We start from the raw sequence: 25,707 nt of genomic DNA, 5'->3' as shown, positions 1-25,707 counted from the left end.
ATGCAGGGAATCAGAGGCAGGGAATCAAATGAAGGGAATCAGAGGCAGGGAATCTGAGGCAGGGAATCTGAGGTGGGGAATCAGAGGCGGGGAAACAGGTGGGTAAACAGAGGCGGGTAAACATAGGCGGGGAATCAGAGGCGCAAAATCAGAGGTGGGGAATCAGAGGCAGGGAATCAGAGGCGGGGAATCAGAGGCGGGGAATCAGATGCGGGGAATCAGAGGTGGGGAATCAGAGGCGGGGTATCAGAGGAGGGGAATCAGAGGCGGGGAATCAGAGGCGGGGAATCAGAGGCGGGGAATCAGAGGCGTGCAATCAGAGGCGGGGAATCAGAGGTGGGGAATCAGAAGTGGGGAATCAGAGGTGGGGAATCAGAGCCGGGGAATCAGAATCAGCGAATCAGAGGCGGGGCAATCAGAGGTGGGGAATCAGAGGCGGGGAATCAGAGGCGGGGAATCAGAGGAGGTGAATCAGAGGCGGGGAATCAGACGCGGGGAATCAGAGGCGGGGAATCAGAAGTGGGGAATCAGAGGTGGGGAATCAGAGGCGGGGAATCAGAGGCAGGTAATCAGAGGCGGGCAATCAGATGCAGGGAATCAGAGGCAGGGAATCAGAGGCAGGGAATCTGAGGCAGGGAATCTGAGGCAGGGAATCTGAGGTGGGCAATCAGAGGCGGGAAAACAGGCGGGTAAACAGAGGCGGGTAAACATAGGCGGGGAATCAGAGGCGGGGAATCAGAGGCGGGGAATCAGAGGCAGGGAATCAGAGTCGGGGAATCAGAGGCGGGGAATCTGAGGCGGGGAATCAGATGCAGGGAATCAGAGGCGGGGAATCAGAGGCGGGGTATCAGAGGCGGGGAATCAGAGGCGCGGAATCAGAGGCGGGGAATCAGAGGCGTGGAATCAGAGACGGGGAATCAGAGGCGGGGAATCAGAAGTGGGGAATCAGAGGTGGGAAATCAGAGGCTGGGAATCAGAGGCGGGGAATCAGAGGCGGGGAATCAGAGGCAGGGTATCAGAGGCGGGCAATCAGATGCAGGGAATCAGAGGCAGGGAATCAGAGGCAGGGAATCAGAGGCAGGGAACCTGAGATGGCGAATATGAGGTGGTGAATCAGAGGCGGGGAAACAGTCGGGTAAACAGAGGCGGGGAATCAGAGGCAGGGAATCAGCCGCGTGGAATCAGAGGCAGGGAATCAGATGAAGGGAATCTGATGCAGGGAATCTGAGGCAGGGTATCTGAGGCAGGGAATCTGTGGCAGGGAATCTGATGCGGGTTATCAGAAGGGGGAAATGAGATGTGGGAAACGAGATGCAGAAAAGAGGCACGGAAATAGAGGCAGGGAAAGAGAGGCAGGGTATCAGAGGCGGGTAATCAGAGGCGTGGAATCAGATGCGGGGAATCAGAGACACAGAAAGAGAGGCGTGGAATCAGAGGTGCAGAATCAGAGCCGGTGAATCTGAGCCGGGAAATCAGAAGCAGGAAATCAGAGGCAGAAAATCAGAGGCAGGGAATCAGAGGCAGGGAATTTGAGGCAGGGAATCAGAGGTGGGGAATCAGAGGCGGGGAATCAGAGGCAGGGAATCAGATGAAGGGAATCTGATGCAGGGAATCTGATGCAGGGAATCGGAGGCAGGGAATCTGATGCGGGTTATCAGAAGGGGGAAATGAGATGTCGGAAACGAGATGCAGAGAAAGAGGCACGGAAATAGAGGCAGGGAAAGAGAGGCAGGGTATCAGAGGCAGGTAATCAGAGGCGTGGAATCAGAGGTGGGGAATCAGAGGCGGTGAATCAGAGGCGGGGAATCAGAGGCGGGGAATCAGAGGCGGGGAATCAGAAGTGGGGAATCAGAAGCGGGGAATCAGAGGCGGGGAATCAGAGGCGGGGAATCAGAGGCGGGCAATCAGATGCAGGGAATCAGAGGCAGGGAATCAGACGCAGGGAATCAAATGAAGGGAATCTGATGCAGGGAATCTGAGGCAGGGAATCTGAGGCAGGGAATCTGTGGTGGGGAATCAGAGGCGGGAAAACAGGCGGGTAAACAGAGGCGGGTAAACATAGGCGGGGAATCAGAGGCGTGGAATCAGAGACGGGAAATCAGAGGCGGGGAAAGATATGTGGGGAAAAGTAGGCCAGGAAAGTTGAGCGGAAAGGGAGGCAGTGAATCAGAGGTGGGGAATCAGAGGCGGGGAATCAGAGGCGGGGAATCAGAGGCGGGGAATCAGAGGCTTGGAATCAGAGGTGGGGAATAAGAGGTGGGGAATCAGAGGCGGGGAATCAGAGGCGTGGAATCAGAGGCGGGGAATCAGAGGTGGGGAATCAGAAGTGGGGAATCAGAGGTGGGGAATCAGAGGCGGGGAATCAGAGGCGTGGAATCAGAGGCGGGCAATCAGAAGTGGGGAATCAGAGGCGTGGAATCAGAGGCGTGGAATCAGAGGCGGGGAATCAGAGGTGGGGAATCAGAAGTGGGGAATCAGAGGTGGGGAATCAGAGGCGGGGAATCAGAGGCGTGGAATCAGAGGCGGGCAATCAGAAGTGGGGAATCAGAGGCGGGGAATCAGAGGCGGGGTATCAGAGGCGGTGAATCAGATGCGGGGAATCAGAGGCGGGGAATCAGAGGCGGGGAATCAGAAGTGGGGAATCAGAGGTGGGGAATCAGAGGCGGGGAATCAGAGGCGGGCAATCAGATGCAGGGAATCAGAGGCAGGGAATCAGAGGCAGGGAACCAGACGCAGGGAATCAAATGAAGGGAATCTGATGCAGGGAATCTGAGGCAGGGAATCTGAGGCAGGGAATCTGTGGTGGGGAATCAGAGGCGGGAAAACAGGCGGTTAAACAGAGGCGGGTAAACATAGGCGGGGATTCAGAGGCTTGGAATCAGAGGTGGGAAATAAGAGGCGGGGAAAGATATGTGGGGAAAAGTAGGCCAGGAAAGTTGAGCGGAAAGGGAGGCATTGAATCAGAGGTGGGGAATCAGAGGCTGTGAATCAGAGGCGGGGAATCAGAGGCGGGGAATCAGAGGCAGGGAATCAGAAGCGGGGAATCAGAGGTTGGGAATCAGAGGCGGGGAATCAGAGGCGGAGAATCAGAGGCGGGCAATCAGATGCAGGGAATCAGAGGCAGGGAATCAGAGGCAGGGAATCAGAGGCAGGGAATCTGAGGCAGGGAATCTGAGGTGGGGAATCAGAGGCGGGGAAACAGGTGGGTAAACAGAGGCGGGTAAACATAGGCGGGGAATCAGAGGCGCGGAATCAGAGGTGGGGAATCATAGGCAGGGAATCAGAGGCGGGGAATCAGAGGCGGGGAATCAGATGCGGGGAATCAGAGGTGGGGAATCAGAGGCGGGGTATCAGAGGAGGGGAATCAGAGGCGGGGAATCAGAGGCGGGGAATCAGAGGCGTGCAATCAGAGGCGGGGAATCAGAGGTGGGGAATCAGAAGTGGGGAATCAGAGGTGGGGAATCAGAGCCGGGGAATCTGAATCAGCGAATCAGAGGCGGGGCAATCAGAGGTGGGGAATCAGACGCTGGGAATCAGAGGCGGGGAATCAGAAGTGGGGAATCAGAGGTGGGGAATCAGAGGCGGGGAATCAGAGGCAGGAAATCAGAGGCGGGCAATCAGATGCAGGGAATCAGAGGCAGGGAATCAGAGGCAGGGAATCTGAGGCAGGGAATCTGAGGCAGGGAATCTGAGGTGGGCAATCAGAGGCAGGGAATCAGATGAAGGGAATCTAATGCAGGGAAACTGAGGCAGGGAATCTGAGGCAGGGAATCGGAGGCAGGGAATCTGAGGCAGGGAATCAGTAAAAAGTTATCAGAGGCAGGGTATCAGAGGCGGAGAATCAGAGGTGGGGAATCAGAAGTGGGGAATCAGAGGTGGGGAATCAGAGGCGGGGAATCAGAGGCAGGGAATCAGATGAAGGGAATCTAATGCAGGGAAACTGAGGCAGGGAATCTGAGGCAGGGAATCGGAGGCAGGGAATCTGAGGCAGGGAATCAGTAAAAAGTTATCAGAGGCAGGGTATCAGAGGCGGAGAATCAGAGGTGGGGAATCAGAAGTGGGGAATCAGAGGTGGGGAATCAGAGGCGTGGAATCAGAGGCGGGGAATCAGAGGTGGGGATTCAGAAGTGGGGAATCAGAGGTGGGGAATCAGAGGCGGGGAATCAGAGGTGTGGAATCAGAGGTGGGCAATCAGAAGTGGGGAATCAGAGGCGGGGAATCAGAGGCAGGGAATCAGAGGCGGTGAATCAGAGGCGGGGAATCAGAGGCGGGGAATCAGAGGCGGGGAATCAGAGGGGGGAATCAGAGGTGGGGAATCAGAGGCAGGGAATCAGAGGCGGGAAATCAGAGGCGGCGAATCTGAGGCGTGGAATCAGAGGTGGGGAAAGAGATGTGGGGAAACGTAGGCCAGGAAAGTTGTGCGGAAAGGGAGGCGGTGAATCAGAGGCGGGGAATCAGAGGCGGGGAATCAGAGGCGGGGAATCAGAGGCGTGGAATCAGAGGTGGGGAAAGAGATGTGGGGAAACAGGCGGGTAAACAGAAGCGGGTAAACATAGCTGCATAAATAGAGGCAGCGAAAGAGATGGGCGAAACATAGTGGTTGGAACTTGTGTGTTGAAAATTAGGTGCACAGAACAGATCAAACAGAGTTGTTGAAATTGAGGGAGGGAAAGAGAGGCACAGAAAGAGTGGAGGGGAAAGAGTGCAGGCAAAATAGAGGCGTAGAGACAGAGGTGGCGAATCAGTGGCGGGGAATCAGAGGCGGGGAATCAGAGGCAGGGAATCAGATGAAGGGAATCTGATGCAGGGAATCTGAGGCAGGGAATCTGAGGCAGGGAATCGGAGGCAGGGAATCTGATGCGGGTTATCAGAAGGGGGAAATGAGATGTCGGAAACGAGATGCAGAGAAAGAGGCACGGAAATAGAGGCAGGGAAAGAGAGGCAGGGTATCAGAGGCAGGTAATCAGAGGCGTGGAATCAGAGGTGGGGAATCAGAGGCGGTGAATCAGAGGCGGGGAATCAGAGGCGGGGAATCAGAGGCGGGGAATCAGAAGTGGGGAATCAGAGGTGGGGAATCAGAGGCGGGGAATCAGAGGCGGGGAATCAGAGGCGGGCAATCAGATGCAGGGAATCAGAGGCAGGGAATCAGACGCAGGGAATCAAATGAAGGGAATCTGATGCAGGGAATCTGAGGCAGGGAATCTGAGGCAGGGAATCTGTGGTGGGGAATCAGAGGCGGGAAAACAGGCGGGTAAACAGAGGCGGGTAAACATAGGCGGGGAATCAGAGGCGTGGAATCAGAGACGGGAAATCAGAGGCGGGGAAAGATATGTGGGGAAAAGTAGGCCAGGAAAGTTGAGCGGAAAGGGAGGCAGTGAATCAGAGGTGGGGAATCAGAGGCGGGGAATCAGAGGCGGGGAATCAGAGGCGGGGAATCAGAGGCTTGGAATCAGAGGTGGGGAATAAGAGGTGGGGAATCAGAGGCGGGGAATCAGAGGCGGAGAATCAGAGGCGGGGAATCTGAGGCATGGAATCTGAGGTGGGGAATCAGAGGCGGGGAAACAGGTGGGTAAACAGAGGTGGGTAAAGATAGGCGGGGAATCAGAGGCGCGGAATCAGAGGCGGGGAATCAGAGGCAGGGAATCATAGGTGGGGAATCAGAGGCAGGGAATCAGATGCGGGGAATCAGAGGTGGGGAATAAGAGGCGGGGTATCAGAGGAGGGGAATCAGAGGCGTGGAATCAGAGGCGGGGAATCAGAGGCGGGGAATCAGAGGCGTGGAATCAGAGGCGGGGAATCAGAGGCGGGGAATCAAAGGCGGGGAATCAGAGGCGGTGAATCAGAGGCGGGGAATCAGACGCAGGGAATCAAAGGCGGGGAATCAGAGGCGGGGAATCAGAGGCGGGGAATCTGAGGCGGGGAATCAGATGCAGGGAATCAGAGGCGGGGAATCAGAGGCGGGGTATCAGAGGCGGGGAATCAGAGGCGCGGAATCAGAGGCGGGGAATCAGAGGCGTGGAATCTCAGACGGGGAATCAGAGGCGGGGAATCAGATGCAGGGAATCAGAGGCGGGGAATCAGAGGCAGGGAATCAGATGAAGGGAATCTGATGCAGGGAATCTGAGGCAGGGAATCTGAGGCAGGGAATCTGTGGCAGGGAATCTGATGCGGGTTATCAGAAGGGGGAAATGAGATGTGGGAAACGAGATGCAGAGAAAGAGGCACGGAAATAGAGGCAGGGAAAGAGAGGCAGGGTATCAGAGGCGGGTAATCAGAGGCGTGGAATCAGAGGTGGGGAATCAGAAGTGGGGAATCAGAGGTGGGGAATCAGAGCCGGGGAATCTGAATCAGCGAATCAGAGGCGGGGCAATCAGAGGTGGGGAATCAGAGGCGGGGAATCAGAGGCGGGGAATCAGAGGAGGTGAATCAGAGGCGGGGAATCAGACGCTGGGAATCAGAGGCGGGGAATCAGAAGTGGGGAATCAGAGGTGGGGAATCAGAGGCGGGGAATCAGAGGCAGGTAATCAGAGGCGGGCAATCAGATGCAGGGAATCAGAGGCAGGGAATCAGAGGCAAGGAATCTGAGGCAGGGAATCTGAGGCAGGGAATCTGAGGTGGGCAATCAGAGGCAGGGAATCAGATGAAGGGAATCTAATGCAGGAAACTGAGGCAGGGAATCTGAGGCAGGGAATCGGAGGCAGGGAATCTGAGGCAGGGAATCAGTAAAAAGTTATCAGAGGCAGGGTATCAGAGGCGGAGAATCAGAGGTGGGGAATCAGAAGTGGGGAATCAGAGGTGGGGAATCAGAGGCGGGGAATCAGAGGCAGGGAATCAGATGAAGGGAATCTAATGCAGGGAAACTGAGGCAGGGAATCTGAGGCAGGGAATCGGAGGCAGGGAATCTGAGGCAGGGAATCAGTAAAAAGTTATCAGAGGCAGGGTATCAGAGGCGGAGAATCAGAGGTGGGGAATCAGAAGTGGGGAATCAGAGGTGGGGAATCAGAGGCGTGGAATCAGAGGCGGGGAATCAGAGGTGGTGAATCAGAAGTGGGGAATCAGAGGTGGGGAATCAGAGGCGGGGAATCAGAGGTGTGGAATCAGAGGTGGGCAATCAGAAGTGGGGAATCAGAGGCGGGGAATCAGAGGCGGGGAATCAGAGGCGGTGAATCAGAGGCGGGGAATCAGAGGCGGGGAATCAGAGGCGGGGAATCAGAAGTGGGGAATCAGAGGTGGGGAATCAGAGGCGGGGAATCAGAGGCGGGCAATCAGATGCAGGGAATCAGAGGCAGGGAATCAGAGGCAGGGAACCAGACGCAGGGAATCAAATGAAGGGAATCTGATGCAGGGAATCTGAGGCAGGGAATCTGAGGCAGGGAATCTGTGGTGGGGAATCAGAGGCGGGAAAACAGGCGGTTAAACAGAGGCGGGTAAACATAGGCGGGGATTCAGAGGCGTGGAATCAGAGGCGGGAAATCAGAGGCGGGGAAAGATATGTGGGGAAAAGTAGGCCAGGAAAGTTGAGCGGAAAGGGAGGCATTGAATCAGAGATGGGGAATCAGAGGCGGGGAATCAGAGGCGGGGAATCAGAGGCGGGGAATCAGAGGCAGGGAATCAGAAGCGGGGAATCAGAGGTTGGGAATCAGAGGCGGGGAATCAGAGGCGGAGAATCAGAGGCGGGCAATCAGATGCAGGGAATCAGAGGCAGGGAATCAAATGAAGGGAATCAGAGGCAGGGAATCTGAGGCAGGGAATCTGAGGTGGGGAATCAGAGGCGGGGAAACAGGTGGGTAAACAGAGGCGGGTAAACATAGGCGGGGAATCAGAGGCGCAAAATCAGAGGTGGGGAATCAGAGGCAGGGAATCAGAGGCGGGGAATCAGAGGCGGGGAATCAGATGCGGGGAATCAGAGGTGGGGAATCAGAGGCGGGGTATCAGAGGAGGGGAATCAGAGGCGGGGAATCAGAGCCGGGGAATCAGAATCAGCGAATCAGAGGCGGGGCAATCAGAGGTGGGGAATCAGAGGCGGGGAATCAGAGGCGGGGAATCAGAGGAGGTGAATCAGAGGCGGGGAATCAGACGCGGGGAATCAGAGGCGGGGAATCAGAAGTGGGGAATCAGAGGTGGGGAATCAGAGGCGGGGAATCAGAGGCAGGTAATCAGAGGCGGGCAATCAGATGCAGGGAATCAGAGGCAGGGAATCAGAGGCAGGGAATCTGAGGCAGGGAATCTGAGGCAGGGAATCTGAGGTGGGCAATCAGAGGCGGGAAAACAGGCGGGTAAACAGAGGCGGGTAAACATAGGCGGGGAATCAGAGGCGGGGAATCAGAGGCGGGGAATCAGAGGCAGGGAATCAGAGTCGGGGAATCAGAGGCGGGGAATCTGAGGCGGGGAATCAGATGCAGGGAATCAGAGGCGGGGAATCAGAGGCGGGGTATCAGAGGCGGGGAATCAGAGGCGCGGAATCAGAGGCGGGGAATCAGAGGCGTGGAATCAGAGACGGGGAATCAGAGGCGGGGAATCCGAAGTGGGGAATCAGAGGTGGGAAATCAGAGGCTGGGAATCAGAGGCGGGGAATCAGAGGCGGGGAATCAGAGGCAGGGTATCAGAGGCGGGCAATCAGATGCAGGGAATCAGAGGCAGGGAATCAGAGGCAGGGAATCAGAGGCAGGGAACCTGAGATGGCGAATATGAGGTGGTGAATCAGAGGCGGGGAAACAGTCGGGTAAACAGAGGCGGGGAATCAGAGGCAGGGAATCAGCCGCGTGGAATCAGAGGCAGGGAATCAGATGAAGGGAATCTGATGCAGGGAATCTGAGGCAGGGTATCTGAGGCAGGGAATCTGTGGCAGGGAATCTGATGCGGGTTATCAGAAGGGGGAAATGAGATGTGGGAAACGAGATGCAGAAAAGAGGCACGGAAATAGAGGCAGGGAAAGAGAGGCAGGGTATCAGAGGCGGGTAACCAGAGGCGTGGAATCAGAGGCGGGGAATCAGAGACACAGAAAGAGAGGCGTGGAATCAGAGGTGCAGAATCAGAGCCGGTGAATCTGAGCCGGGAAATCAGAAGCAGAGCAACAGAGGTGGTGAAACATGGGTGCGGAATCGGACACGGGGAATCAGAGGTGGGGACTCAGAGGCCGGGAATCAGAGGCAGGGAATCAGAGGCAGGTTATCAGAGGCAGGGAATCAGAGGTGGGAAATCAGAGGCGGGGAATCAGAGGCGGCGAATCAGAGGCGGGGAATCAGAGGCGGGGAATCAGAGGCGGAGAATCAGAGGCGGGCAATCAGATGCAGGAAATCAGAGGCAGGGAATCAGAGGCAGGGAATCAGAGGCAGGGAATTTGAGGCAGGGAATCAGAGGTGGGGAATCAGAGGCGGGGAATCAGAGGCAGGGAATCAGATGAAGGGAATCTGATGCAGGGAATCTGAGGCAGGGAATCTGAGGCAGGGAATCTGTGGCAGTGAATCTGATGCGGGTTATCAGAAGGGGGAAATGAGATGTGGGAAACGAGATGCAGAGAAAGAGGCACGGAAATAGAGGCAGGGAAAGACAGGCAGGGAATCAGAGGCGGGGAATCAGAGGTGGGGAATCAGAGGCTGGGAATCAGAGGCGGGGAATCAGAGGGGGGAATCAGAGGTGGGGAATCAGAGGCAGGGAATCAGAGGCAGGGAATCAGAGGCGGGAAATCAGAGGCGGCGAATCTGAGGCGTGGAATCAGAGGTGGGGAAAGAGATGTGGGGAAACGTAGGCCAGGAAAGTTGTGCGGAAAGGGAGGCGGTGAATCAGAGGCGGGGAATCAGAGGCGGGGAATCAGAGGCGGGGAATCAGAGGCGTGGAATCAGAGGTGGGGAAAGAGATGTGGGGAAACAGGCGGGTAAACAGAAGCGGGTAAACATAGCTGCATAAATAGAGGCAGCGAAAGAGATGGGCGAAACATAGTGGTTGGAACTTGTGTGTTGAAAATTAGGTGCACAGAACAGATCAAACAGAGTTGTTGAAATTGAGGGAGGGAAAGAGAGGCACAGAAAGAGTGGAGGGGAAAGAGTGCAGGCAAAATAGAGGCGTAGAGACAGAGGTGGCGAATCAGTGGCGGGCAATCAGAGGTGGGGAATCAGAGGCAGGGAATCAGATGAAGGGAATCTGATGCAGGGAATCTGAGGCAGGGAATCTGAGGCAGGGAATCGGAGGCAGGGAATCTGATGCGGGTTATCAGAAGGGGGAAATGAGATGTCGGAAACGAGATGCAGAGAAAGAGGCACGGAAATAGAGGCAGGGAAAGAGAGGCAGGGTATCAGAGGCAGGTAATCAGAGGCGTGGAATCAGAGGTGGGGAATCAGAGGCGGTGAATCAGAGGCGGGGAATCAGAGGCGGGGAATCAGAGGCGGGGAATCAGAAGTAGGGAATCAGAGGTGGGGAATCAGAGGCGGGGAATCAGAGGCGGGGAATCAGAGGCGGGCAATCAGATGCAGGGAATCAGAGGCAGGGAATCAGACGCAGGGAATCAAATGAAGGGAATCTGATGCAGGGAATCTGAGGCAGGGAATCTGAGGCAGGGAATCTGTGGTGGGGAATCAGAGGCGGGAAAACAGGCGGGTAAACAGAGGCGGGTAAACATAGGCGGGGAATCAGAGGCGTGGAATCAGAGACGGGAAATCAGAGGCGGGGAAAGATATGTGGGGAAAAGTAGGCCAGGAAAGTTGAGCGGAAAGGGAGGCAGTGAATCAGAGGTGGGGAATCAGAGGCGGGGAATCAGAGGCGGGGAATCAGAGGCGGGGAATCAGAGGCTTGGAATCAGAGGTGGGGAATAAGAGGTGGGGAATCAGAGGCGGGGAATCAGAGGCGGAGAATCAGAGGCGGGGAATCTGAGGCATGGAATCTGAGGTGGGGAATCAGAGGCGGGGAAACAGGTGGGTAAACAGAGGTGGGTAAAGATAGGCGGGGAATCAGAGGCGCGGAATCAGAGGCGGGGAATCAGAGGCAGGGAATCAGAGGTGGGGAATCAGAGGCAGGGAATCAGATGCGGGGAATCAGAGGTGGGGAATAAGAGGCGGGGTATCAGAGGAGGGGAATCAGAGGCGTGGAATCAGAGGCGGGGAATCAGAGGCGGTGAATCAGAGGCGGGGAATCAGACGCGGGGAATCAAAGGCGGGGAATCAGAAGTGGGGAATCAGAGGTGGGGAATCAGAGGCGTGGAATCAGAGGCAGGTAATCAGAGGCGGGCAATCAGATGCAGGGAATCAGAGGAAGGGAATCAGAGGCAGGGAATCTGAGGCAGGGAATCTGAGGCAGGGAATCTGAAGTGGGCAATCAGAGGTGGGAAAACAGGCGGGTAAACAGAGGCGGGTAAACATAGGTGGGGAATCAGAGGCGGGGAATCAGAGAAGGGGAATCAGAGGCGGGGAATCAGAGGCGGGGAATCTGAGGCGGGGAATCAGATGCAGGGAATCAGAGGCGGGGAATCAGAGGCGGGGTATCAGAGGCGGGGAATCAGAGGCGCGGAATCAGAGGCGGGGAATCAGAGGCGTGGAATCTCAGACGGGGAATCAGAGGCGGGGAATCAGATGCAGGGAATCAGAGGCGGGGAATCAGAGGCAGGGAATCAGATGAAGGGAATCTGATGCAGGGAATCTGAGGCAGGGAATCTGAGGCAGGGAATCTGTGGCAGGGAATCTGATGCGGGTTATCAGAAGGGGGAAATGAGATGTGGGAAACGAGATGCAGAGAAAGAGGCACGGAAATAGAGGCAGGGAAAGAGAGGCAGGGTATCAGAGGCGGGTAATCAGAGGCGTGGAATCAGAGGTGGGGAATCAGAAGTGGGGAATCAGAGGTGGGGAATCAGAGCCGGGGAATCTGAATCAGCGAATCAGAGGCGGGGCAATCAGAGGTGGGGAATCAGAGGCGGGGAATCAGAGGCGGGGAATCAGAGGAGGTGAATCAGAGGCGGGGAATCAGACGCTGGGAATCAGAGGCGGGGAATCAGAAGTGGGGAATCAGAGGTGGGGAATCAGAGGCGGGGAATCAGAGGCAGGTAATCAGAGGCGGGCAATCAGATGCAGGGAATCAGAGGCAGGGAATCAGAGGCAGGGAATCTGAGGCAGGGAATCTGAGGCAGGGAATCTGAGGTGGGCAATCAGAGGCAGGGAATCAGATGAAGGGAATCTAATGCAGGAAACTGAGGCAGGGAATCTGAGGCAGGGAATCGGAGGCAGGGAATCTGAGGCAGGGAATCAGTAAAAAGTTATCAGAGGCAGGGTATCAGAGGCGGAGAATCAGAGGTGGGGAATCAGAAGTGGGGAATCAGAGGTGGGGAATCAGAGGCGGGGAATCAGAGGCAGGGAATCAGATGAAGGGAATCTAATGCAGGGAAACTGAGGCAGGGAATCTGAGGCAGGGAATCGGAGGCAGGGAATCTGAGGCAGGGAATCAGTAAAAAGTTATCAGAGGCAGGGTATCAGAGGCGGAGAATCAGAGGTGGGGAATCAGAAGTGGGGAATCAGAGGTGGGGAATCAGAGGTGTGGAATCAGAGGCGGGGAATCAGAGGTGGTGAATCAGAAGTGGGGAATCAGAGGTGGGGAATCAGAGGCGGGGAATCAGAGGTGTGGAATCAGAGGTGGGCAATCAGAAGTGGGGAATCAGAGGCGGGGAATCAGAGGCGGGGAATCAGAGGCGGTGAATCAGAGGCGGGGAATCAGAGGCGGGGAATCAGAGGCGGGGAATCAGAAGTGGGGAATCAGAGGTGGGGAATCAGAGGCGGGGAATCAGAGGCGGGCAATCAGATGCAGGGAATCAGAGGCAGGGAATCAGAGGCAGGGAACCAGACGCAGGGAATCAAATGAAGGGAATCTGATGCAGGGAATCTGAGGCAGGGAATCTGAGGCAGGGAATCTGTGGTGGGGAATCAGAGGCGGGAAAACAGGCGGTTAAACAGAGGCGGGTAAACATAGGCGGGGATTCAGAGGCGTGGAATCAGAGGCGGGAAATCAGAGGCGGGGAAAGATATGTGGGGAAAAGTAGGCCAGGAAAGTTGAGCGGAAAGGGAGGCATTGAATCAGAGGTGGGGAATCAGAGGCGGGGAATCAGAGGCGGGGAATCAGAGGCGGGGAATCAGAGGCAGGGAATCAGAAGCGGGGAATCAGAGGTTGGGAATCAGAGGCGGGGAATCAGAGGCGGAGAATCAGAGGCGGGCAATCAGATGCAGGGAATCAGAGGCAGGGAATCAAATGAAGGGAATCAGAGGCAGGGAATCTGAGGCAGGGAATCTGAGGTGGGGAATCAGAGGCGGGGAAACAGGTGGGTAAACAGAGGCGGGTAAACATAGGCGGGGAATCAGAGGCGCAAAATCAGAGGTGGGGAATCAGAGGCAGGGAATCAGAGGCGGGGAATCAGAGGCGGGGAATCAGATGCGGGGAATCAGAGGTGGGGAATCAGAGGCGGGGTATCAGAGGAGGGGAATCAGAGGCGGGGAATCAGAGGCGGGGAATCAGAGGCGGGGAATCAGAGGCGTGCAATCAGAGGCGGGGAATCAGAGGTGGGGAATCAGAAGTGGGGAATCAGAGGTGGGGAATCAGAGCCGGGGAATCAGAATCAGCGAATCAGAGGCGGGGCAATCAGAGGTGGGGAATCAGAGGCGGGGAATCAGAGGCGGGGAATCAGAGGAGGTGAATCAGAGGCGGGGAATCAGACGCGGGGAATCAGAGGCGGGGAATCAGAAGTGGGGAATCAGAGGTGGGGAATCAGAGGCGGGGAATCAGAGGCAGGTAATCAGAGGCGGGCAATCAGATGCAGGGAATCAGAGGCAGGGAATCAGAGGCAGGGAATCTGAGGCAGGGAATCTGAGGCAGGGAATCTGAGGTGGGCAATCAGAGGCGGGAAAACAGGCGGGTAAACAGAGGCGGGTAAACATAGGCGGGGAATCAGAGGCGGGGAATCAGAGGCGGGGAATCAGAGGCAGGGAATCAGAGTCGGGGAATCAGAGGCGGGGAATCTGAGGCGGGGAATCAGATGCAGGGAATCAGAGGCGGGGAATCAGAGGCGGGGTATCAGAGGCGGGGAATCAGAGGCGCGGAATCAGAGGCGGGGAATCAGAGGCGTGGAATCAGAGACGGGGAATCAGAGGCGGGGAATCAGAAGTGGGGAATCAGAGGTGGGAAATCAGAGGCTGGGAATCAGAGGCGGGGAATCAGAGGCGGGGAATCAGAGGCAGGGTATCAGAGGCGGGCAATCAGATGCAGGGAATCAGAGGCAGGGAATCAGAGGCAGGGAATCAGAGGCAGGGAACCTGAGATGGTGAATATGAGGTGGTGAATCAGAGGCGGGGAAACAGTCGGGTAAACAGAGGCGGGGAATCAGAGGCAGGGAATCAGCCGCGTGGAATCAGAGGCAGGGAATCAGATGAAGGGAATCTGATGCAGGGAATCTGAGGCAGGGTATCTGAGGCAGGGAATCTGTGGCAGGGAATCTGATGCGGGTTATCAGAAGGGGGAAATGAGATGTGGGAAACGAGATGCAGAAAAGAGGCACGGAAATAGAGGCAGGGAAAGAGAGGCAGGGTATCAGAGGCGGGTAATCAGAGGCGTGGAATCAGATGCGGGGAATCAGAGACACAGAAAGAGAGGCGTGGAATCAGAGGTGCAGAATCAGAGCCGGTGAATCTGAGCCGGGAAATCAGAAGCAGGAAATCAGAGGCAGGGAATCAGAGGCAGGGAATCAGAGGCAGGGAATTTGAGGCAGGGAATCAGAGGTGGGGAATCAGAGGCGGGGAATCAGAGGCAGGGAATCAGATGAAGGGAATCTGATGCAGGGAATCTGATGCAGGGAATCGGAGGCAGGGAATCTGATGCGGGTTATCAGAAGGGGGAAATGAGATGTCGGAAACGAGATGCAGAGAAAGAGGCACGGAAATAGAGGCAGGGAAAGAGAGGCAGGGTATCAGAGGCAGGTAATCAGAGGCGTGGAATCAGAGGTGGGGAATCAGAGGCGGTGAATCAGAGGCGGGGAATCAGAGGCGGGGAATCAGAGGCGGGGAATCAGAAGTGGGGAATCAGAGGCGGGGAATCAGAGGCGGGGAATCAGAGGCGGGGAATCAGAGGCGGGCAATCAGATGCAGGGAATCAGAGGCAGGGAATCAGACGCAGGGAATCAAATGAAGGGAATCTGATGCAGGGAATCTGAGGCAGGGAATCTGAGGCAGGGAATCTGTGGTGGGGAATCAGAGGCGGGAAAACAGGCGGGTAAACAGAGGCGGGTAAACATAGGCGGGGAATCAGAGGCGTGGAATCAGAGACGGGAAATCAGAGGCGGGGAAAGATATGTGGGGAAAAGTAGGCCAGGAAAGTTGAGCGGAAAGGGAGGCAGTGAATCAGAGGTGGGGAATCAGAGGCGGGGAATCAGAGGCGGGGAATCAGAGGCGGGGAATCTGAGGCGGGGAATCAGATGCAGGGAATCAGAGGCGGGGAATCAGAGGCGGGGTATCAGAGGCGGGGAATCAGAGGCGCGGAATCAGAGGCGGGGAATCAGAGGCGTGGAATCTCAGACGGGGAATCAGAGGCGGGGAATCAGATGCAGGGAATCAGAGGCGGGGAATCAGAGGCAGGGAATCAGATGAAGGGAATCTGATGCAGGGAATCTGAGGCAGGGAATCTGAGGCAGGGAATCTGTGGCAGGGAATCTGATGCGGGTTATCAGAAGGGGGAAATGAGATGTGGGAAACGAGATGCAGAGAAAGAGGCACGGAAATAGAGGCAGGGAAAGAGAGGCAGGGTATCAGAGGCGGGTAATCAGAGGCGTGGAATCAGAGGTGGGGAATCAGAAGTGGGGAATCAGAGGTGGGGAATCAGAGCCGGGGAATCTGAATCAGCGAATCAGAGGCGGGGCAATCAGAGGTGGGGAATCAGAGGCGGGGAATCAGAGGCGGGGAATCAGAGGAGGTGAATCAGAGGCGGGGAATCAGACGCTGGGAATCAGAGGCGGGGAATCAGAAGTGGGGAATCAGAGGTGGGGAATCAGAGGCGGGGAATCAGAGGCAGGTAATCAGAGGCGGGCAATCAGATGCAGGGAATCAGAGGCAGGGAATCAGAGGCAGGGAATCTGAGGCAGGGAATCTGAGGCAGGGAATCTGAGGTGGGCAATCAGAGGCAGGGAATCAGATGAAGGGAATCTAATGCAGGAAACTGAGGCAGGGAATCTGAGGCAGGGAATCGGAGGCAGGGAATCTGAGGCAGGGAATCAGTAAAAAGTTATCAGAGGCAGGGTATCAGAGGCGGAGAATCAGAGGTGGGGAATCAGAAGTGGGGAATCAGAGGTGGGGAATCAGAGGCGGGGAATCAGAGGCAGGGAATCAGATGAAGGGAATCTAATGCAGGGAAACTGAGGCAGGGAATCTGAGGCAGGGAATCGGAGGCAGGGAATCTGAGGCAGGGAATCAGTAAAAAGTTATCAGAGGCAGGGTATCAGAGGCGGAGAATCAGAGGTGGGGAATCAGAAGTGGGGAATCAGAGGTGGGGAATCAGAGGTGTGGAATCAGAGGCGGGGAATCAGAGGTGGTGAATCAGAAGTGGGGAATCAGAGGTGGGGAATCAGAGGCGGGGAATCAGAGGTGTGGAATCAGAGGTGGGCAATCAGAAGTGGGGAATCAGAGGCGGGGAATCAGAGGCGGGGAATCAGAGGCGGTGAATCAGAGGCGGGGAATCAGAGGCGGGGAATCAGAGGCGGGGAATCAGAAGTGGGGAATCAGAGGTGGGGAATCAGAGGCGGGGAATCAGAGGCGGGCAATCAGATGCAGGGAATCAGAGGCAGGGAATCAGAGGTAGGGAACCAGACGCAGGGAATCAAATGAAGGGAATCTGATGCAGGGAATCTGAGGCAGGGAATCTGAGGCAGGGAATCTGTGGTGGGGAATCAGAGGCGGGAAAACAGGCGGTTAAACAGAGGCGGGTAAACATAGGCGGGGATTCAGAGGCGTGGAATCAGAGGCGGGAAATCAGAGGCGGGGAAAGATATGTGGGGAAAAGTAGGCCAGGAAAGTTGAGCGGAAAGGGAGGCATTGAATCAGAGGTGGGGAATCAGAGGCGGGGAATCAGAGGCGGGGAATCAGAGGCGGGGAATCAGAGGCAGGGAATCAGAAGCGGGGAATCAGAGGTTGGGAATCAGAGGCGGGGAATCAGAGGCGGAGAATCAGAGGCGGGCAATCAGATGCAGGGAATCAGAGGCAGGGAATCAAATGAAGGGAATCAGAGGCAGGGAATCTGAGGCAGGGAATCTGAGGTGGGGAATCAGAGGCGGGGAAACAGGTGGGTAAACAGAGGCGGGTAAACATAGGCGGGGAATCAGAGGCGCAAAATCAGAGGTGGGGAATCAGAGGCAGGGAATCAGAGGCGGGGAATCAGAGGCGGGGAATCAGATGCGGGGAATCAGAGGTGGGGAATCAGAGGCGGGGTATCAGAGGAGGGGAATCAGAGGCGGGGAATCAGAGGCGGGGAATCAGAGGCGGGGAATCAGAGGCGTGCAATCAGAGGCGGGGAATCAGAGGTGGGGAATCAGAAGTGGGGAATCAGAGGTGGGGAATCAGAGCCGGGGAATCAGAATCAGCGAATCAGAGGCGGGGCAATCAGAGGTGGGGAATCAGAGGCGGGGAATCAGAGGCGGGGAATCAGAGGAGGTGAATCAGAGGCGGGGAATCAGACGCGGGGAATCAGAGGCGGGGAATCAGAAGTGGGGAATCAGAGGTGGGGAATCAGAGGCGGGGAATCAGAGGCAGGTAATCAGAGGCGGGCAATCAGATGCAGGGAATCAGAGGCAGGGAATCAGAGGCAGGGAATCTGAGGCAGGGAATCTGAGGCAGGGAATCTGAGGTGGGCAATCAGAGGCGGGAAAACAGGCGGGTAAACAGAGGCGGGTAAACATAGGCGGGGAATCAGAGGCGGGGAATCAGAGGCGGGGAATCAGAGGCAGGGAATCAGAGTCGGGGAATCAGAGGCGGGGAATCTGAGGCGGGGAATCAGATGCAGGGAATCAGAGGCGGGGAATCAGAGGCGGGGTATCAGAGGCGGGGAATCAGAGGCGCGGAATCAGAGGCGGGGAATCAGAGGCGTGGAATCAGAGACGGGGAATCAGAGGCGGGGAATCAGAAGTGGGGAATCAGAGGTGGGAAATCAGAGGCTGGGAATCAGAGGCGGGGAATCAGAGGCGGGGAATCAGAGGCAGGGTATCAGAGGCGGGCAATCAGATGCAGGGAATCAGAGGCAGGGAATCAGAGGCAGGGAATCAGAGGCAGGGAACCTGAGATGGCGAATATGAGGTGGTGAATCAGAGGCGGGGAAACAGTCGGGTAAACAGAGGCGGGGAATCAGAGGCAGGGAATCAGCCGCGTGGAATCAGAGGCAGGGAATCAGATGAAGGGAATCTGATGCAGGGAATCTGAGGCAGGGTATCTGAGGCAGGGAATCTGTGGCAGGGAATCTGATGCGGGTTATCAGAAGGGGGAAATGAGATGTGGGAAACGAGATGCAGAAAAGAGGCACGGAAATAGAGGCAGGGAAAGAGAGGCAGGGTATCAGAGGCGGGTAATCAGAGGCGTGGAATCAGATGCGGGGAATCAGAGACACAGAAAGAGAGGCGTGGAATCAGAGGTGCAGAATCAGAGCCGGTGAATCTGAGCCGGGAAATCAGAAGCAGGAAATCAGAGGCAGGGAATCAGAGGCAGGGAATCAGAGGCAGGGAATTTGAGGCAGGGAATCAGAGGTGGGGAATCAGAGGCGGGGAATCAGAGGCAGGGAATCAGATGAAGGGAATCTGATGCAGGGAATCTGATGCAGGGAATCGGAGGCAGGGAATCTGATGCGGGTTATCAGAAGGGGGAAATGAGATGTCGGAAACGAGATGCAGAGAAAGAGGCACGGAAATAGAGGCAGGGAAAGAGAGGCAGGGTATCAGAGGCAGGTAATCAGAGGCGTGGAATCAGAGGTGGGGAATCAGAGGCGGTGAATCAGAGGCGGGGAATCAGAGGCGGGGAATCAGAGGCGGGGAATCAGAAGTGGGGAATCAGAGGCGGGGAATCAGAGGCGGGGAATCAGAGGCGGGGAATCAGAGGCGGGCAATCAGATGCAGGGAATCAGAGGCAGGGAATCAGACGCAGGGAATCAAATGAAGGGAATCTGATGCAGGGAATCTGAGGCAGGGAATCTGAGGCAGGGAATCTGTGGTGGGGAATCAGAGGCGGGAAAACAGGCGGGTAAACAGAGGCGGGTAAACATAGGCGGGGAATCAGAGGCGTGGAATCAGAGACGGGAAATCAGAGGCGGGGAAAGATATGTGGGGAAAAGTAGGCCAGGAAAGTTGAGCGGAAAGGGAGGCAGTGAATCAGAGGTGGGGAATCAGAGGCGGGGAATCAGAGGCGGGGAATCAGAGGCGGGGAATCAGAGGCTTGGAATCAGAGGTGGGGAATAAGAGGTGGGGAATCAGAGGCGGGGAATCAGAGGCGTGGAATCAGAGGCGGGGAATCAGAGGTGGGGAATCAGAAGTGGGGAATCAGAGGTGGGGAATCAGAGGCGGGGAATCAGAGGCGTGGAATCAGAGGCGGGCAATCAGAAGTGGGGAATCAGAGGCGTGGAATCAGAGGCGTGGAATCAGAGGCGGGGAATCAGAGGTGGGGAATCAGAAGTGGGGAATCAGAGGTGGGGAATCAGAGGCGGGGAATCAGAGGCGTGGAATCAGAGGCGGGCAATCAGAAGTGGGGAATCAGAGGCGGGGAATCAGAGGCGGGGTATCAGAGGCGGTGAATCAGATGCGGGGAATCAGAGGCGGGGAATCAGAGGCGGGGAATCAGAAGTGGGGAATCAGAGGTGGGGAATCAGAGGCGGGGAATCAGAGGCGGGCAATCAGATGCAGGGAATCAGAGGCAGGGAATCAGAGGCAGGGAACCAGACGCAGGGAATCAAATGAAGGGAATCTGATGCAGGGAATCTGAGGCAGGGAATCTGAGGCAGGGAATCTGTGGTGGGGAATCAGAGGCGGGAAAACAGGCGGTTAAACAGAGGCGGGTAAACATAGGCGGGGATTCAGAGGCTTGGAATCAGAGGTGGGAAATAAGAGGCGGGGAAAGATATGTGGGGAAAAGTAGGCCAGGAAAGTTGAGCGGAAAGGGAGGCATTGAATCAGAGGTGGGGAATCAGAGGCTGTGAATCAGAGGCGGGGAATCAGAGGCGGGGAATCAGAGGCAGGGAATCAGAAGCGGGGAATCAGAGGTTGGGAATCAGAGGCGGGGAATCAGAGGCGGAGAATCAGAGGCGGGATATCAGATGCAGGGAATCAGAGGCAGGGAATCAGAGGCAGGGAATCAGAGGCAGGGAATCTGAGGCAGGGAATCTGAGGTGGGGAATCAGAGGCGGGGAAACAGGTGGGTAAACAGAGGCGGGTAAACATAGGCGGGGAATCAGAGGCGCGGAATCAGAGGTGGGGAATCATAGGCAGGGAATCAGAGGCGGGGAATCAGAGGCGGGGAATCAGATGCGGGGAATCAGAGGTGGGGAATCAGAGGCGGGGTATCAGAGGAGGGGAATCAGAGGCGGGGAATCAGAGGCGGGGAATCAGAGGCGTGCAATCAGAGGCGGGGAATCAGAGGTGGGGAATCAGAAGTGGGGAATCAGAGGTGGGGAATCAGAGCCGGGGAATCTGAATCAGCGAATCAGAGGCGGGGCAATCAGAGGTGGGGAATCAGACGCTGGGAATCAGAGGCGGGGAATCAGAAGTGGGGAATCAGAGGTGGGGAATCAGAGGCGGGGAATCAGAGGCAGGAAATCAGAGGCGGGCAATCAGATGCAGGGAATCAGAGGCAGGGAATCAGAGGCAGGGAATCTGAGGCAGGGAATCTGAGGCAGGGAATCTGAGGTGGGCAATCAGAGGCAGGGAATCAGATGAAGGGAATCTAATGCAGGGAAACTGAGGCAGGGAATCTGAGGCAGGGAATCGGAGGCAGGGAATCTGAGGCAGGGAATCAGTAAAAAGTTATCAGAGGCAGGGTATCAGAGGCGGAGAATCAGAGGTGGGGAATCAGAAGTGGGGAATCAGAGGTGGGGAATCAGAGGCGGGGAATCAGAGGCAGGGAATCAGATGAAGGGAATCTAATGCAGGGAAACTGAGGCAGGGAATCTGAGGCAGGGAATCGGAGGCAGGGAATCTGAGGCAGGGAATCAGTAAAAAGTTATCAGAGGCAGGGTATCAGAGGCGGAGAATCAGAGGTGGGGAATCAGAAGTGGGGAATCAGAGGTGGGGAATCAGAGGCGTGGAATCAGAGGCGGGGAATCAGAGGTGGGGATTCAGAAGTGGGGAATCAGAGGTGGGGAATCAGAGGCGGGGAATCAGAGGTGTGGAATCAGAGGTGGGCAATCAGAAGTGGGGAATCAGAGGCGGGGAATCAGAGGCAGGGAATCAGAGGCGGTGAATCAGAGGCGGGGAATCAGAGGCGGGGAATCAGAGGCGGGGAATCAGAAGTGGGGAATCAGAGGTGGGGAATCAGAGGCGGGGAATCAGAGGCGGGCAATCAGATGCAGGGAATCAGAGGCAGGGAATCAGAGGCAGGGAACCAGACGCAGGGAATCAAATGAAGGGAATCTGATGCAGGGAATCTGAGGCAGGGAATCTGAGGCAGGGAATCTGTGGTGGGGAATCAGAGGCGGGAAAACAGGCGGTTAAACAGAGGCGGGTAAACATAGGCGGGGATTCAGAGGCGTGTAATCAGAGGCGGGAAATCAGAGGCGGGGAAAGATATGTGGGGAAAAGTAGGCCAGGAAAGTTGAGCGGAAAGGGAGGCATTGAATCAGAGGTGGGGAATCAGAGGCGGGGAATCAGAGGCGGGGAATCAGAGGCGGGGAATCAGAGGCAGGGAATCAGAAGCGGGGAATCAGAGGTTGGGAATCAGAGGCGGGGAATCAGAGGCGGAGAATCAGAGGCGGGCAATCAGATGCAGGGAATCAGAGGAAGGGAATCAAATGAAGGGAATCAGAGGCAGGGAATCTGAGGCAGGGAATCTGAGGTGGGGAATCAGAGGCGGGGAAACAGGTGGGTAAACAGAGGCGGGTAAACATAGGCGGGGAATCAGAGGCGCAAAATCAGAGGTGGGGAATCAGAGGCAGGGAATCAGAGGCGGGGAATCAGAGGCGGGGAATCAGATGCGGGGAATCAGAGGTGGGGAATCAGAGGCGGGGTATCAGAGGAGGGGAATCAGAGGCGGGGAATCAGAGGCGGGGAATCAGAGGCGGGGAATCAGAGGCGTGCAATCAGAGGCGGGGAATCAGAGGTGGGGAATCAGAAGTGGGGAATCAGAGGTGGGGAATCAGAGCCGGGGAATCAGAATCAGCGAATCAGAGGCGGGGCAATCAGAGGTGGGGAATCAGAGGCGGGGAATCAGAGGCGGGGAATCAGAGGAGGTGAATCAGAGGCGGGGAATTAGACGCGGGGAATCAGAGGCGGGGAATCAGAAGTGGGGAATCAGAGGTGGGGAATCAGAGGCGGGGAATCAGAGGCAGGTAATCAGAGGCTGGCAATCAGATGCAGGGAATCAGAGGCAGGGAATCAGAGGCAGGGAATCTGAGGCAGGGAATCTGAGGCAGGGAATCTGAGGTGGGCAATCAGAGGCGGGAAAACAGGCGGGTAAACAGAGGCGGGTAAACATAGGCGGGGAATCAGAGGCGGGGAATCAGAGGCGGGGAATCAGAGGCAGGGAATCAGAGTCGGGGAATCAGAGGCGGGGAATCTGAGGCGGGGAATCAGATGCAGGGAATCAGAGGCGGGGAATCAGAGGCGGGGTATCAGAGGCGGGGAATCAGAGGCGCGGAATCAGAGGCGGGGAATCAGAGGCGTGGAATCAGAGACGGGGAATCAGAGGCGGGGAATCAGAAGTGGGGAATCAGAGGTGGGAAATCAGAGGCTGGGAATCAGAGGCGGGGAATCAGAGGCGGGGAATCAGAGGCAGGGTATCAGAGGCGGGGAATCAGAGACACAGAAAGAGAGGCGTGGAATCAGAGGTGCAGAATCAGAGCCGGTGAATCTGAGCCGGGAAATCAGAAGCAGAGCAACAGAGGTGGTGAAACATGGGTGCGGAATCGGACACGGGGAATCAGAGGTGGGGACTCAGAGGCCGGGAATCAGAGGCAGGGAATCAGAGGCAGGTTATCAGAGGCAGGGAATCAGAGGTGGGAAATCAGAGGCGGGGAATCAGAGGCGGCGAATCAGAGGCAGGTAATCAGAGGCGGGCAATCAGATGCAGGGAATCAGAGGCAGGGAATCAGAGGCAGGGAATCTGAGGCAGGGAATCTGAGGCAGGGAATCTGAGGTGGGCAATCAGAGGCAGGGAATCAGATGAAGGGAATCTAATGCAGGAAACTGAGGCAGGGAATCTGAGGCAGGGAATCGGAGGCAGGGAATCTGAGGCAGGGAATCAGTAAAAAGTTATCAGAGGCAGGGTATCAGAGGCGGAGAATCAGAGGTGGGGAATCAGAAGTGGGGAATCAGAGGTGGGGAATCAGAGGCGGGGAATCAGAGGCAGGGAATCAGATGAAGGGAATCTAATGCAGGGAAACTGAGGCAGGGAATCTGAGGCAGGGAATCGGAGGCAGGGAATCTGAGGCAGGGAATCAGTAAAAAGTTATCAGAGGCAGGGTATCAGAGGCGGAGAATCAGAGGTGGGGAATCAGAAGTGGGGAATCAGAGGTGGGGAATCAGAGGTGTGGAATCAGAGGCGGGGAATCAGAGGTGGTGAATCAGAAGTGGGGAATCAGAGGTGGGGAATCAGAGGCGGGGAATCAGAGGTGTGGAATCAGAGGTGGGCAATCAGAAGTGGGGAATCAGAGGCGGGGAATCAGAGGCGGGGAATCAGAGGCGGTGAATCAGAGGCGGGGAATCAGAGGCGGGGAATCAGAGGCGGGGAATCAGAAGTGGGGAATCAGAGGTGGGGAATCAGAGGCGGGGAATCAGAGGCGGGCAATCAGATGCAGGGAATCAGAGGCAGGGAATCAGAGGCAGGGAACCAGACGCAGGGAATCAAATGAAGGGAATCTGATGCAGGGAATCTGAGGCAGGGAATCTGAGGCAGGGAATCTGTGGTGGGGAATCAGAGGCGGGAAAACAGGCGGTTAAACAGAGGCGGGTAAACATAGGCGGGGATTCAGAGGCGTGGAATCAGAGGCGGGAAATCAGAGGCGGGGAAAGATATGTGGGGAAAAGTAGGCCAGGAAAGTTGAGCGGAAAGGGAGGCATTGAATCAGAGGTGGGGAATCAGAGGCGGGGAATCAGAGGCGGGGAATCAGAGGCGGGGAATCAGAGGCAGGGAATCAGAAGCGGGGAATCAGAGGTTGGGAATCAGAGGCGGGGAATCAGAGGCGGAGAATCAGAGGCGGGCAATCAGATGCAGGGAATCAGAGGCAGGGAATCAAATGAAGGGAATCAGAGGCAGGGAATCTGAGGCAGGGAATCTGAGGTGGGGAATCAGAGGCGGGGAAACAGGTGGGTAAACAGAGGCGGGTAAACATAGGCGGGGAATCAGAGGCGCAAAATCAGAGGTGGGGAATCAGAGGCAGGGAATCAGAGGCGGGGAATCAGAGGCGGGGAATCAGATGCGGGGAATCAGAGGTGGGGAATCAGAGGCGGGGTATCAGAGGAGGGGAATCAGAGGCGGGGAATCAGAGGCGGGGAATCAGAGGCGGGGAATCAGAGGCGTGCAATCAGAGGCGGGGAATCAGAGGTGGGGAATCAGAAGTGGGGAATCAGAGGTGGGGAATCAGAGCCGGGGAATCAGAATCAGCGAATCAGAGGCGGGGCAATCAGAGGTGGGGAATCAGAGGCGGGGAATCAGAGGCGGGGAATCAGAGGAGGTGAATCAGAGGCGGGGAATCAGACGCGGGGAATCAGAGGCGGGGAATCAGAAGTGGGGAATCAGAGGTGGGGAATCAGAGGCGGGGAATCAGAGGCAGGTAATCAGAGGCGGGCAATCAGATGCAGGGAATCAGAGGCAGGGAATCAGAGGCAGGGAATCTGAGGCAGGGAATCTGAGGCAGGGAATCTGAGGTGGGCAATCAGAGGCGGGAAAACAGGCGGGTAAACAGAGGCGGGTAAACATAGGCGGGGAATCAGAGGCGGGGAATCAGAGGCGGGGAATCAGAGGCAGGGAATCAGAGTCGGGGAATCAGAGGCGGGGAATCTGAGGCGGGGAATCAGATGCAGGGAATCAGAGGCGGGGAATCAGAGGCGGGGTATCAGAGGCGGGGAATCAGAGGCGCGGAATCAGAGGCGGGGAATCAGAGGCGTGGAATCAGAGACGGGGAATCAGAGGCGGGGAATCAGAAGTGGGGAATCAGAGGTGGGAAATCAGAGGCTGGGAATCAGAGGCGGGGAATCAGAGGCGGGGAATCAGAGGCAGGGTATCAGAGGCGGGCAATCAGATGCAGGGAATCAGAGGCAGGGAATCAGAGGCAGGGAATCAGAGGCAGGGAACCTGAGATGGCGAATATGAGGTGGTGAATCAGAGGCGGGGAAACAGTCGGGTAAACAGAGGCGGGGAATCAGAGGCAGGGAATCAGCCGCGTGGAATCAGAGGCAGGGAATCAGATGAAGGGAATCTGATGCAGGGAATCTGAGGCAGGGTATCTGAGGCAGGGAATCTGTGGCAGGGAATCTGATGCGGGTTATCAGAAGGGGGAAATGAGATGTGGGAAACG

Source organism: Narcine bancroftii, chromosome 6 (genome assembly GCF_036971445.1).
Source record: "Narcine bancroftii isolate sNarBan1 chromosome 6, sNarBan1.hap1, whole genome shotgun sequence".
In the NCBI taxonomy this organism is placed as follows: domain Eukaryota; kingdom Metazoa; phylum Chordata; class Chondrichthyes; order Torpediniformes; family Narcinidae; genus Narcine; species Narcine bancroftii.
Note: the sequence above shows the minus strand (reverse complement) of the source record.